The sequence below is a fragment of the Nerophis ophidion genome, linkage group LG06 (assembly GCF_033978795.1).
Source record: "Nerophis ophidion isolate RoL-2023_Sa linkage group LG06, RoL_Noph_v1.0, whole genome shotgun sequence".
Classification (NCBI taxonomy): Eukaryota; Metazoa; Chordata; class Actinopteri; order Syngnathiformes; family Syngnathidae; genus Nerophis; species Nerophis ophidion.
Window position 1 is genome coordinate 24,490,163 of NC_084616.1, and position 15,261 is coordinate 24,505,423.

Sequence of the window (15,261 nt, forward strand, 5' to 3'; positions counted from 1 at the left end):
TGTAATTCTCAGAGCAAGACATATTTTGAAGTTTAACATCTCTGTACAAGTCTTCACTTCTTATTTAGTTAATAATATGCAAGCTCTTTTTTCAAATTTGTATTTCAGCTCGAGTCAGAGCTAATTAATCGTTTGCACCTTTTTAATTAGAATATGATGCTATTTGGAATGCAATTAATGTGCAGTATATAAATAAATAAATTAGATTTTGGCTCAGCACTGTGTTATTATTTTAATTGTCACGGCTGATATCAGATCCATTTCATGGTCATTATGCTGTCAAACGGCTTGTACCGTACATTTGATCATTAATAACCAGTGACTGCAATAGGGAAGCTGTCAGTGATATTATTGGAATGCAAAGAGTGAAAAGAGCTGAGCTCCATGGTGAATAATAGAGGATACAATCTCTCTCATATTGGATTGGTTTCATAAGGTCCTTCCAACTTTGGAAGAGGCTTATGCGACGTGACTTGATCTGAGGAGCGCACAGAGACTCGGAAGAGAGGAGGATTAGGGGATCATTTGGATACAGTGTTCCACATTTCTCAGGATGTTGATGCAGTTCATGCTATCTGTAGACTCTTGTGATTAGTAACATAACTGCAGGCAGAAGATTTGGGGCACTTTTTTACACCTGCCAGTCAGTTCACAGGTGTTTGGCCATAACCTTTTAGAGGTCACGTGCAAGATTTCATTTACATTCGACATAGCTTCTATGCCTTGCAGTTATATTTGTTGAAACAATCCAGTTATGTGTAGCAAGCAAGATAAAAGTAATACAGGTAATGGTTCACTAAGTTCATTGACGTTTTTTAAACAGGCTCGCAACAGTTTGCAAGTTGGACCCAATCCTCTTCAGGCCTGAAACAAGAAGTATAATTTTCATGTTATTGTCATTGCGGGCAAGAAAAGCTGCAAAAATACTTCAACTAACCATTTTACAAATAGGTAAGACACGTATAATAATTTGGAATGTATAACTACTGTGCGCGCACACATACCTCTATGTAATTTGGAGTGGAAGTATGCATAGGAATCAATAAAGCACTATCTATCTATCTATCTATCTATCTATCCATCTATCTATCTATCTATCTATCTATCTATCTATCTATCTATTTATCTATCTATCTATCTATCTATCTATCCATCTATCTATCTATCTATATATGTATCTATCTATCCATCCATCCATCCAGTTTCAGTTTCAGTTCAGTTTCAGTTTATTTCGAACATGCATACGATACAATGTAATGCATCACACATTTCCAGTTGTGTCATTACAGCACGTCCGAAAAGGAGTAGGAAGAAGCAGAGCTTATATAATCCTACCCCTTTTCATACCATAGCAATTTTGTCTAATTTCCTTGTTCTCTGTAACAGAACGGTGAACAAATAATAATATACCATAGTAAGCAAACACATATTAAATACATAAATAATCATTGTCTGAATAAAAAAAGAAAGAAAAGGGTTCAAATTGTTCATCATAATTGTTATTCTGTGTACTTTGTAAACACTTCTAGTTTGAACAGTCTCTTAAACTGAATCCCATTGGTGATTGGTTTGATTTCTTTGGTTAATCAATTCCATAATTTAATTCTACATAAAGATACGGTAAATGTTTTAAGTGTTGTAAGAACATACAAATGTTTTAAATTAGATTTTCCTCTAAGGTTATATTTCTCCTCTTTTGTTGAGAAGAATTATTGTACATTCTTTGGTAGGAGGTTAAAGTTTTGCTTTACACATACTTTTAGCTGTTTGAAAATGCACCAAATCATTGAATTTCAATAATTGTGATTTAATCAATAAAGGGTTGTATGTTCTCTATATCCAACATTATGTATTATTTTAATTGATTTTTTTGTAACACCGTTAGTGAATGAAGCGCACATTTGTAGTTATTTCCCCATATATCTACACATTAACTCAGATATGGTAACACTAGCGAGCAGTAAAGAATATAAAGTGATTATTGGTCGACAACGTGTTTTACTTTATTCATTATTGACGTGTTTCTTGCTACTTTATGTTGTATATTTTTTACATGAGATTTCCAATTAATTTTATTGTTCAACACGGAGACAGAGGTTACAGAAAATGGAGTCATGGTGAGCTGCCTTGATGTGCGTTCAAAAAAAAGTAGTCCCCCCGGAGGCACAAGACATTGATACATCATTGAATATACATCCAAGTCCTTCAAAACTGACTTTGAAACAATGTTGCAAAATGGTTGTATTTGTAAATTGAGACAACGTTGATATTCAACGTTGGATCCACGTTGTTGTTTGGCAAATGACCAAATTTCAATGGTCAAAACAACGTCAGAACCCAACAATGATTTAACATTGTCAAAAAGCATGTTGTTTCAACATTATGTTTGAGTTGCTCAATGTCAGGACCAAATTCAATAAGTTCTCAACGCTGTTTTAATGTGTTGTGCCTGCCGGGTTGGCTATCAAGGTACACATTTTATTTCTTTATTTAGGGCAACAAATTAATAGGTCATTCATCAAGTTTGGAATGCAATGTTAACCACACAAGGAACAATATATTTGCTGAAATGGCTCCCTCGGAGAAAACATGCAGTACAGATTGCATTCAGAATGATTGTACCAACTCATGTTTTGTTCATTTTTTAATTCATGCTTTGCTTGTTGTTTGGCATCAATCATTTTTGTGTGACTGAATTTGTGTTCTAAAACTGGAACAAGCATAACCAAAACACCAGAAACGATCATAGTGAAGGTAAAGGCATTGATGAATGGGAGGGTGGTCATTTTCATACTCGCCAACCCTCCCGGATTTTCTTGGGAGACTCCTGAAATTCAGCGCCTCTCCCGAAAACCTCCCGGAAGAAATTTTCTCCCGAAAATCTACCGAAATTTAGTCGGAGCTGGAAGCCACGCCCCCTCCAGCTCCATGCAGACAGCGGACCTGAGTGGGGACAGCCTGTTTTCACGTCCGCTTTCCCACTATATAAACAGCTTGCCTGCCCAATCTTGTTACAACATCAACAGATTTTAATAAAAAACTGCACACATAAGGAGACGAAGCAGAAGAACGAGGAAGTTACAGCCATGGCGACGCCGTCTGTAATAGAGTGATTCTATGTTGTCTGTTTCCATCTCCTGGTGAATGTTGGCTATAGCGTTATGGGGTTGCTTTTTGTTTGGCCAACGATTTACGTGGTGTTGTGCTCCTGATGGCAAGTGAGGGAGTCTGTTCTGAAGCCCACAGTGAAGAAACGTAACTTCATCACCTCGCCTGGTTATTGAGTACAGTTAGTAGAACAACTGTGTATTTATTACTGTGTATTTGATATTTATTTTATTTATATATATAATAAAATGTATATAGCTAGAATTCATATATATATGTATATATATATATATATATATATATATATATATATATATATATATATATATATATATATATATATATATATATATATATATATATATATATATATATTTGGGGATAGGTTGATTGGCAACACTAAATTGGCCCTAGTGTGTGAATGTGAGTGTGAATGTTGTCCGTCTATCTGTGTTGGCCCTGCGATGAGGTGGCGACTTGTCCAGGGTGTACCCCGCCTTCCGCCCGATTGTAGCTGAGTTAGGCGCCAGCGCCCCCCACGACCCCAAAAGGGAATAAGCGGTAAAAAATGGATGGATGAATATTTATATATATATATATATTTATGAAATATATATAAAATACTCGAGTTGGTGAATTGTAGATGTAAATATACTCCTCCCCTCTTAAACACGCCACCGCCCCAACAGCGCCCCCAACCACGCCTACGCCCCACCCCCGGCCAATTTAGTGCATTTCTTTGGCAGGGGGAGGAAGATGGAGTACCTGGAGGGAACCCACGGGGAACATGCAAACTCCACACAGAAAGATTCGAGCCCGGGATTGGACCCAGGACAAGTCAGGACCATCGTATTGTGAGGCACATGCACTAACTCCTGTTCCACCGTGCTGCCCATTTCAAAAACATTTTACGTGAAATGTATACCATGGAATTGTTACAGACAATTATTATTATTTGGAACTATCCATCCATTTTCCTTCCTGGGAGACATAGTCTCTCCAAAGTGTCCTGAGTCTTCCCGATGGTCTCCTACCGGTCGTACGTGCCCTAAACACCTCCCCAGGGAGGCGTCCGGGGGCCATTCCGACCAAATGCCCAACCATTTCATCTGGCTCCTCTCGATGTGGAAAAGCAGCAGCTTTATTCTGAGCTTGTCATGACAGAGCCTCTCACCCTATCTCCAAGGCAGACACCCGCCACGCAACGGAGGAAACTTTATTCAGCCGCTTGTCCCCATTATCTTGTCTTTTCAGTCACAACCCAAAGCTAATGACCATAGGTCATACTTGCCAACCCTCCCAGATTTTCCGGGAGACTAATGAAATTCAGCTCCTCTCCCGAAAATCTCCCGAAATTCAGCGGAGCTGGAGGCCACGCCTCCTACAGCCCCATGCGGAGCTGAGTGGGGACAGCCTGTTTTCACGTCCGCTTTCCCACTATATAAACAGTTTGCCTGCCCAATCACGTTACAACATCTACGTATTTTGATAAAAAAAACTGCACACACAAGGAGACGAAGCAGAAAAACGAGGAAGTTACAGCCATGGCGACGCCGTCTGTAATAGAGTGATTCTATGTTGTCTGTTGCCATCTCCTGGTGAATGTTGGCTTTAGCGTTATGGGGTTGCTTTTATGTGGTATTGCGCAACTGATGGCAAGTGACTCTCGCCAGTACACAAATGACAGAACAAAGGTTACTCAAATAGTGAAAGGGTTACGTTTTTTTAGTAACCAGCAAGCACAGTACAGTTAGTAGAACAACTGTGTTTTTATTACTGTGTATTTGATAGGTGCCGTCTGAAATTCAACTATTTATTTATATATATATAAAAAAAAAATATATATATAGCTAAAATTCACTGAAAGTCAAGTATTTCAATACAATTATGTATATATATATATATATATATATATATATATATATATATATATATATATATATATATATATATATATATATATATTGTTGTATATATATATAGTGTTGCCAATCAACCTATCCCCAGGTGCATGTCTTTGAAAGTGGGAAGAAGCCGGAGTACCCGGAGGGAACCCACGCATTCACGGGGAGAACATGCAAACTCCACACAGAAAGATCCTGAGCCTGGATTTGAACCCAGGACTGCAGGAACTTCGTATTGTGAGGCAGACGCACTAACCCCTCTGCCACCGTGAACCTATTGCCCCAAATGCAATGCGTTCCTGCCCAACAATAGATTATATTTTGTTTTTAAAATTATATTGTTTCTCAGTTGTTTCGCAGTTAGCCTGTTAAAGGAAGGCTTATTAAAATCCATTAGTTCACTTTGGCAAATTGTTTTACCAGTGATGCTGCCCTCAGACAAGTTTGCTAAGAGTGCCATATGCTTAAACTAGTGTTACACCGAACTATTTTGACCATGGCCATTCCTACATATATATTTGATGAGAATATGAAAGGGCAGCATGATCAAGTGATGCACTGTAACATCGCTTTAATCAGAGTCTGCAGAAAACCAGGGCAATCTGCAATTAACCTCAGTGAGCCTTATGGTTGCTGCTTTTTCAAACTACATTGTTGTACAGAGGCTGTCGTTATGCACACTTCCTGGTGATAAACTCATTAAAAGCAAAGCGTGCAGTGTGTCAAGAAAAGATTATTGCCAGCACCTGCATGCGGAACCGTACAGGTAGAAAAAAACACACACAATTAGTGTGACGACAATGATGATGCACTGTTCAAGGACAGGAGATTCTCTCTGTCATTTGACATGGAACGTTATCCAAAAAAAAGCCAATTGGAGTCACACTGCATGACCAGATGGACCTCAAAGAATATTTAATGAAAACATTTGAACACAGTTGGAGGACAGTATAGGTGTCAGGCATGTTTAATTTGCTCCTTGTCATAATGATAATCCTATTAGTGTCCCATAATTATGGCTCCCTTACACCTGCACTGACTGTGCCTCTTCACGCTTTCTCTCTTCTGGTCACGTCTGAATCAGGGATTAGTTTTTTACCTTGTACTTGGACATTTCAAACTTTAATTCCAGGGGCAGATTTAGCATTGAAGAAGATCCCTGGTTGAGCCCAAATGAGTGACGGCTTTCATTAGCATTTGCAAATAAATGTTAAATAGGTCATACTTGTACAGCGCTTTTCTACGTTCAAGGTACTCAAAGCGCTTTTAAAACTATTTCCACATTCACACATTCATACACACATTCACACACTAATGCGGGAGCTGCCATGCAAGGCCCAAACCATGACTCATCAGGAGCAAGGTTGAAGTGTCTTGCTCAAGGACACAGTGGACGTGACTATATGGCGGAAGCTGGGAATCGAACCAGGAACCCTCAAGTTTCTGGCACAGCCGATCTACCTTTGGATCCAAACATTTTGCTTTAAAAAAAATAATAATAATAATAATAACAATAATATTTTTTTAAATGATGTGGCATCTCAACTTTCAAAATCAAATCACTAAACTACACTTACAGTGTTGTTCTTATGTTACAAACCCTGTTTCCATATGAGTTGGGAAATTGTGTTAGATAGAAATATAAACGGAATAGAATGATTTGCAAATCATTTTCAACCCATATTCAATTGAATGGGGCTTCACGGTGGCAGAGGGGTTAGTGCGTCTGCCTCACAATACGAAGGTCCTGCAGTCCTGGGTTCAAATCCAGGCTCGGGATCTTTCTGTGTGGAGTTTGCATGTTCTCCCCGTGAATGCGTGGGTTCCCTCCGGGTACTCCGGCTTCCTCCCACTTCCAAAGACATGCACCTGGGGATAGGTTGATTGGCAACACTAAATTGGCCCTAGTGTGAATGTTGTCTGTCTATCTGTGTTGGCCCTGCGATGAGGTGGCGACTTGTCCAGGGTGTACCCTGCCTTCCGCCCGATTGTAGCTGAGATAGGCGCCAGCGCCCCCCGCGACCCCGAAAGGGAATAAGCGGTAGAAAATGGATGGATGGATGGATGGATTCAATTGAATGCACTTCAAAGACAAGATATTTGATGTTCAAACTCATAAACTTTATTTATTTTTTGCCCAAATAATGATTAACTTAAAATTTCATGGCTGCAACACGTGTCAAAGTAGTTGGGAAAGGGCATGTTCACCAATGAGTTACATCACCTTTTCTTTTCAATAAACGTTTGGGAACTGAGGAAACTAATTGCTGAAGCTTTGAAAGTGGAATTCTTTCCCATTCTTGTTTTATGTAGAGCTTCATTCGTTCAACAGTCCGCTGTCGTATTTTACGCTTCATAATGCGCCACAAATTTCCGATGGGAGACAGGTCTGGACTGCAGGCGGGCCAGGAAAGTACCCGCACTCTTTTTTTACGAAGCCACGCTGTTGTAACACGTGCTGAATGTGGCTTAGCATTGTCTTGCTGAAATAAGCAGGACGGTCCATGAAAAAGACGGCACTTAGATGGCAGCATATATTGTTCCAAAACCTGTATGTACCTTTCAGCATTAATGGTGCTTTCAAAGATGTGTAAGTTACCCATGCCTTGGGCACTAATGCACCCCCATACCATCACAGATGCTGGCTTTTGAACTTTGCATCGATAACAGTCTGGATGGTTCGCTTCCCCTTTGGTCCGGATGACACGATGTCGAATATTTTCAAAAACAATTTGAAATGTGGACTCGTCAGACCACAGAACACTTTTCCACTTTGCATCAGTCCATCTTAGATGATCTTGGGCCCAAAGAAAACAGAGTTTCTGGATGTTGTTGATTAATGGCTTTCGCTTTGTATAGTAGAGTCTTAACTTGCACTTACAACTGTATTTAGTGACAGTGGTTTTCCAAAGTGTTCCTGAGCCCATGTGGTGATATCCTTTAAAGATTAATGTCGGTTTTTGATACAGTGCCGTCTGAGGGATCGAAGGTCACGGTCATTCAATGTTGGTTTCCGGCCATGCCGCTTACGTGGGGTGATTTATCCAGATTCTCTGAACCTTTTGATGATATTATGGACCGTAGATGTTGAAATCCCTAAATTTCTTGCAATTGCACTTTGAGAAATGTTGTTCTTAAACTGTTTGACTATTTGCTCACGCAGTTGTGGACAAAGGGGTGTACCTCGCCCCATCCTTTCTTGTGAAAGACTGAGCATTTTTTGGTAATCTGTTTTTATACCCAATCATGGCACCCACCTGTTCCCAATTAGCCTGCACACCTGTGGGATGTTCCAAATAAGTCTTACATGAGCATTCCTCAACTTTATCAGTATTTATTGCCACCTTTCCCAACTTCTTTGTCACGTGTTGCTGGTATCAAATTCTAAAGTTAATGATTATTTGCAAAAAAACAATTTTTTATCAGTTTGAACAGCAAATATGTTGTCTTGGTTGCATATTCAAGTGAATATGGGTTGAAAATGATTTGCAAATCATTGTATTCCGTTTATATTTACATCTAACACAATTTCCCAACTCATCTGGAAACAGGGTTTGTATAACTATTTTCCAACCTTGTTTGAAATCTTCCCATAAATTTGACAGCAGTTTTGAACTTAATTTTTGTCAGTCTTTTGATAAAAATGTATTTATTGTTTATTTATTGGTCTCTATTTATTAGTTTAGTCATTTATATTAATTTAGTTTAAGTCTAGTTTTAGTCTACAAAATGACCCATTATTTTAGTCAGCTAAAATTACAGCGACTTCAGTCGACTAAAATATAAAGCACAAAAGATAAGGCCTCTTTAAAGTTTATTTGAAAACGCCTTTTTTCACACTACTTGAGTAGTAGCATGACTTATGGTCAGAAATGACGTATTATGCATACATCGGTCAATGCCAATAAATATTTTTCAGGCACTTTTTCTTTTTTTATACTTTTTTATGCTTTTTTTTTTTTTGCTTTGGCAAAGCAGGGATACATGCATGTGCCGTGAGATGGAGTGGATGGATGCATGCCTTCATCATAATTTGTTTATGGACGCAAGAGAAACCAAAGCAGCAAATACACAAAAAAATGTGTCATTATCACTTTCTCCCAGATGTACACATAGTACGATATGGAGCATGGAAAAGCCACACATCATTGTTTTCGGGGTGAAAAATTAAACTTCCTCATTTCACAGAGAAAAACATCTGATTGGCTCTCCTTTGTAACTAACTGCCGGACCCTCTTTCATAGGCGCGCTGTTAAAGAGCTGGGGTTAGATATCCCAATTTGTACCTCAAGATTAAATTAAATATGATTGGATTTCTTTCTGTCAACATTTTCGTCCAATTTTTATCAGTCAACAAAAATGTCAGCTAAATTTGTTATCGTCTTGGTCAATATGCATTTTGTTTTAAATTGTTATCGTCTTATTTTCAATATGGTAAACTAGGTCAAAACTCAAAAAGCAATACAATAAATTAAGAAATAGGACAAACAACCTGACTAAATCCTTAAAAAAAATTTAATCAATGACAAAATGGAGGAAAACACAAATAAGCCACGTGAGCTCTGGAAAATTCTCAACAACCAGCTTTCTGGATGCAGCCAGAAACTTAAAACCAGACTCACCAACATCAACATCAAGGAGGGTGACTCCCTCATTATGTTACGAAATGGAGGTAGCAAGCAGACTTAACACCTTTTCACCAGCACAGCCACAACTCTCGTTAACAAGCTGTCCCATCACTCTGGTCGCTTTGGTGTAGAACACATTAAAGCCTTCTACAGAAAGCTAGGAGTAAGCAACAACCATTTCAAATTAGAAATGGTCTCAGCTGACGAGGTGCTCAATAAATTGAGCGCGCTCCACCCAAACAAGGCCACCGGCCTTGACAATATCCCCTCCAGATACCTCGTGTACTCTGCCACCACCATTGCCCCAATAATCACGCATATAATAAACCTCTCAATCAAACAAGGTCAAGTACCCAAGGAATTCAATATAGCAAGAGTAACCCCCCCCCCTTTTTTAAAAAGGAAGCAAATTAGAACCTGATAACTACCAACCAGTTTCTATTCTCAGTTCCATTTCGAAAGTAATGGAAAAATAGTTTATGAACAGGTCGATAGATACCCTGCTACTAATAAACTAATGTACAAATTCCAATCCGGCTTTAGAACTAACCACTCCACTGACACATGCCTTCTCTATCTGAGCGACAACATCAAATATGAGGTGGATGCGGGCAAATACTGCGCCATGGTCATGCTGGACATTCAGAAGGCCTTTGACACCGTTAACCACGCTATACTGTTGGATAAGCTCAGAGCAATTGAATTCGATAAAACCTCTTCGAGCTGGATGCAATCTTACTTGGAGGGGAGGAAACAGGTGGTAGATGTGAACAGCACTGTGTCCCCTCCCCTCTCAGTAAGCTGTGGAGTCCCCCAAGGCAGTATACTAGGACCTTTACTGTTCCTAATATACGTAAATGACATGCCATCAGCATGCGACTGTAAATTGTTCCTGTTTGCGGATGACTCGGCCCTGCTGGTATCCGGCAAGGACAAGTCACAGGTGGAACAAATCCTCAGTGCTGAACTCCTTAATATTTGCACCTGGTTCGCTGACAACAAGCTATCTTTACAGTTAGGTAAAACGGAATCCATCCTATTTGGGTCCAACATCAACCTTAAGAAAGTCAGTGACTTCACTATAAAAGTGGATGACATTGTTATCACCAGGAAAGATGAGATCACCTACCCAGGTTCCATTCTAGAGGCTAATCTTTCCTGTGATAAAATGGCAACCAAGGTAATCAAAAAGGTCAACCAAAGAACGAGATTCCTCTACAGAATCTCCTCTCTGGTCAACAAAAGTACCTTGAAGATTCTAGCGGGAACTCTCATTCAACCCTTTTTCGATTACGCTTGCACTTCCTGGTACCCCAGCACCTCCAAAACCCTTAAATCTAGACTCCAAACATCCCAGAACAAGCTAGTCCGGTTACTTTTAGACCTCCACCCCAGATCACACCTCACTCCAACCCACTTCTCCAAAGTGGGCTGGCTCAGTGTGGAGGACAGAGTAAAACAACTTGCACTGAGCCTAGTCTATAAAATCCACTACACCTCCCTGATACCGAAGTAAAGGTCAAACTACTTCCTTAACGTAAATGACCGCCATAACCACAACACCAGGGGGAGCTCCACAAACCATATTAAACCCAGATTCCGATCTAACAAAGGTCTTAACTCATTCTCTTTCTATGCCACATCAATGTGGAATGCACTCCCAACAGGTGTAAAATTAAGAGCATCTCTATCCTCCTTCAAAACCGCTCTAAAACAACACCTCCTGGCAACTTCAACCCTTTACTAATAACCTCCTCCATTCACATCCCATCTCCCCGAATTGTAAATAACCTAATGTAAATAATTAAATGTATTTCTAATGTATATACTTGCTTTTATGCTATCTGAACTCACTATGTTCTCTGCTGGCTGTACATATCCTACTAAGTAAGATCTACACTGTTTCAATGTCCATTTCTCTGTTGATGCAATTGTTGATGACTGAAGTACTGATATCAACCAAAGCTCCTCATCCCACCCCCCCGATTGTAAATAATGTAAATAATTCAATGTACATACTATGATGATTAACTTGTGTGATGACTGTATTAAGCTGATAGTATATATTTGTACCATGAATTGATTAACGTGGACCCGACTTAAACAAGTTGAAAAACGTATTCGGGTGTTACCATTTAGTGGTCAATTGTACAGAATATGTACTGAAATGTGCAATCTACTAATAAAAGTTTCAATCACTCAGTCAATCTAAGTCGTTAACCATAACTAAGACGAATATTATTAGTCAACAAATGTTGAAGGTGGAAAGAGTGTTAAGGAGCAAGATTAGTTTTTTTCTATCATACATTTACAAGCATTTACGGTTGTACAATGTATTTTTTTGTGCTAAATGACAACTTTACAAATGAGGGTAATTATTGTTGGATTTTTCCCCTCTTTGCATACTATTTGAGGATCAATCCAGTACACACAGCTCTTAAAGGCAGAATCAAAAACCACTACACCACAAACAGACTGATACAACGTAGATTTAGAATTGGCTTTCATATATTGTTGTAATGTTGATGGAGCATTTTGGTTTAAATGTACTAAGTTTGTTGTTACATTTCACTGAAGGCGCCCTGTTACATATTCATTGACAAATACTAAGCTATTTTTTGGCTTTCAAGATTTTTCCCGAGCTGGTGTGGTAAAATAATAACAATGGCTACTCGCAGATCCAGGGCCTTGCACACAGAAACAATGTAAAGTCAAACTACAAGTCTGTCAAAATTTCACATCCGAAACTAATAATTGACAACGTTATTATTATTATTATTATTGTAATCGTGTTATTATGGAATGTGTTCAAAAAGTAAGCTGAAATCTTTTAACCAAGTTTAATTTAAAAAAAAAAAAATACACACATAGACACAATATACTTTCTTAGTGGAAGAACAATTGAATATTGTTTTGGCTTTTTAAGGGCCATATTATTATTTTTTGAGTGTTTATATACGTGCATCTTCTATTTTTCCGTCGTATTTCTCTTAGTATAGATCTACCACTCTGTGCACAATTACGCACAAGTGTTTATGTAGGTTTAGATTGGAGTATGTTGTTTCTTAACTTATTTACTTAAATTTTACCTATCTATTGTTTTTTTTGTTTCTTGTCTAATGTTTTTATTTGCGCCTAGAAAGGCGTGTTATGAATAAAATGAATTAGTATTAGTATTATCATTCATGGGGTATAGCGCTAGTACTGGTAGGTCTGTGAGTTCATCAAAGAAATCAGTTCTTTGCAAATTCTTTTTTCAAAAGGGTAATACTAACCTTCGAGAGTAGTTATCAATATTGTTACATCCCTAGTGGCGACTACTGTATAGCACTGTATGGCATCCAGAGTCGAAGCATCTGTCTCACTGTCCATGCTGCTAATTTCAACAGTTTAATTTTAGCCGACATTCATATAGTAACCTGGTAGGAAACCTGTATAATACATGTACAGTAACTGTATAATATCATTTTTAGCAACCCTGGTTTACATTATTGTTGTCTTCAACTTGGGTTACAACATAGCTTATTTACAATATGAATTATAAAAGAGTCGATGATAAGAGCTTTTAACACAATCGTTATATAATGATAATGCATGTTCATGACACATTCCAGCTGTGTCTCACAAATCAAATTTGTCAACAAGCGCAGTGTACTCGCTAGCAGTTAATGTCCCCCCACAGTGCAACACCAACTCCAGGTCAACAGTTCTCGCCTCCAAGGCAGCAAATCAACTGTTTCGAGGTGTATTTAAATGCTGCAGTACACACCGTAGGGTGATATGCTAACTCCTAATCAATAAGCTATTACTCTGAATTTAGTATGCAAAAGTGGTTGGATCGATACAAACATCGAAAGTAACGATACCAAATATATAATCAGTATCTATTGTCGTTTTTGTTATTATTTACAATTCTGGAAAAGAGTCTTTGTACACATAGACGCCGATCTGCATTTCTGCCAGTGGGTGCTCGGTGTGTGTGTGAGTGTGTACTAGTGTTGTCCCGATACCAATATTTTGGTACCGGTACCATTAAAATCTTAGGGTACATTGTACATATGTATATTGTTGCAAATTTAGTCCTTACATAAAATAGTGAACATACTAGACAACTTGTCTTTTATTAGTAAGTAAACAAAGACTCCTCATAAGTCTGCTGACGTATGCAGTAATAATATATTGTGTCATTTATCATACTATTATTTTGTCAAAATTATTAAGGACAAGTGGTAAGAAATGAATTATTAATTTGCTTGTTCATTTAATGTTAATATCTGGTTATTTTCTGTTTCAACACGTTCTATCTACACTTCTGTTAAAATGTTAGTTATTCTTCTGTTGTTTGATACTTTACATTAGTTTTGGATGATACCACACATTTGGGTATCAATCTGATATCAAGTAGTTACAGGGTCATACATTGGTCATATTTAAAATCCTCATGTGTCCATGGAAATATTTCCTGAATTTATAAACCTAATATACATATTAAAAAAAAGAAAGAAGATTTTGTGATGTTAATAAATATCAATGTAATCATAATAGTATCGACTAGATAAGCCATTGTATGTGCTATTATAACAGGGGATTTTAGGTGTAGATCCACCAATGGCATTTGTTTATATTGTAGCGTCCCGGAAGAGTTGGTGCTGCAGGGATTTCTGGGAATTTGTTCTGTAGTGTTTATGTTGTTTTGCGGTGCAAATATTCTTCCAAAATGTGTTTGTTGTTGTTGTTTAGTGCGGTTTCACTATATGGCACATATTTATGACAGTGTTGGCATTGTTCATACGGCCACCCTTAGTGTAATATGTATGGCTGTTGAGTAAGTATGCCCTTCATTTGCTCATGTGCAGTGTGTTCAAAGTCAAGAGGACTGTGGTACAATTGGTACAATGAAATTTGGTTAGACATTATTAATCATAGACAATATTTTTTATGGCATTTATATTATGTAAAACAGACCAAGTTCAACACAAAATTAATCACAAGATTGATATTTGCCGTTGATTCCACGTGGATGCCTGGCGTACTCTGTAGGTGCTCGGGCCCTGAAGCACTTACGGAATTGGCGCCTATGTGTATGACCGACATTGCCCCTGGAAAATTTTGGTATTGGATCCATACCCAAATTTCTAGTACTACTCTAACGTTTCTAAATAACAGAAGACTTTGTTTACAGTGGGGCAAAAAAGTATTTAGTCAGCCAGGGATTGTGCAAGTTCTCCCACTTAAAATGATGACAGAGGTCTGTAATTTTCATCATAGGTACACTTCAACTGTGAGAGACAGAATGTGAAAAATAAATCCAGGAATTCACATTGTAGGAATTTTAAAGAATTTATTTGTAAATTATGGTGGAAAATAAGTATTTGATCAACCATTCAAAGCTCTCACTGATGGAAGGAGGTTTTGGCTCAAAATCTCACGATACATGGCCCCATTCATTCTTTCCTTAACACGGATCAATCGTCCTGTCCTTTTAGCAGAAAAACAGCCCCAAAGCATGATGTTTCCACCCCATGCTTTACAATATGTATGGTGTTCTTGGGATGCAACTCAGAATTCTTCTTCCTCCAAACACGATGAGTTGAGTTTATACCAAAAAGTTCTATTTTGGT

The 15,261-nt window shown here is 38.2% G+C and overlaps 1 protein-coding gene across 14 annotated transcripts in view; it reads left to right on the top strand.

The window, feature by feature from the left end:
• Positions 1-15,261, top strand: part of rap1gapa (RAP1 GTPase activating protein a) — a 152,015-nt gene that overhangs the window by 82,072 nt on the left and 54,682 nt on the right. The window lies entirely within an intron of this gene.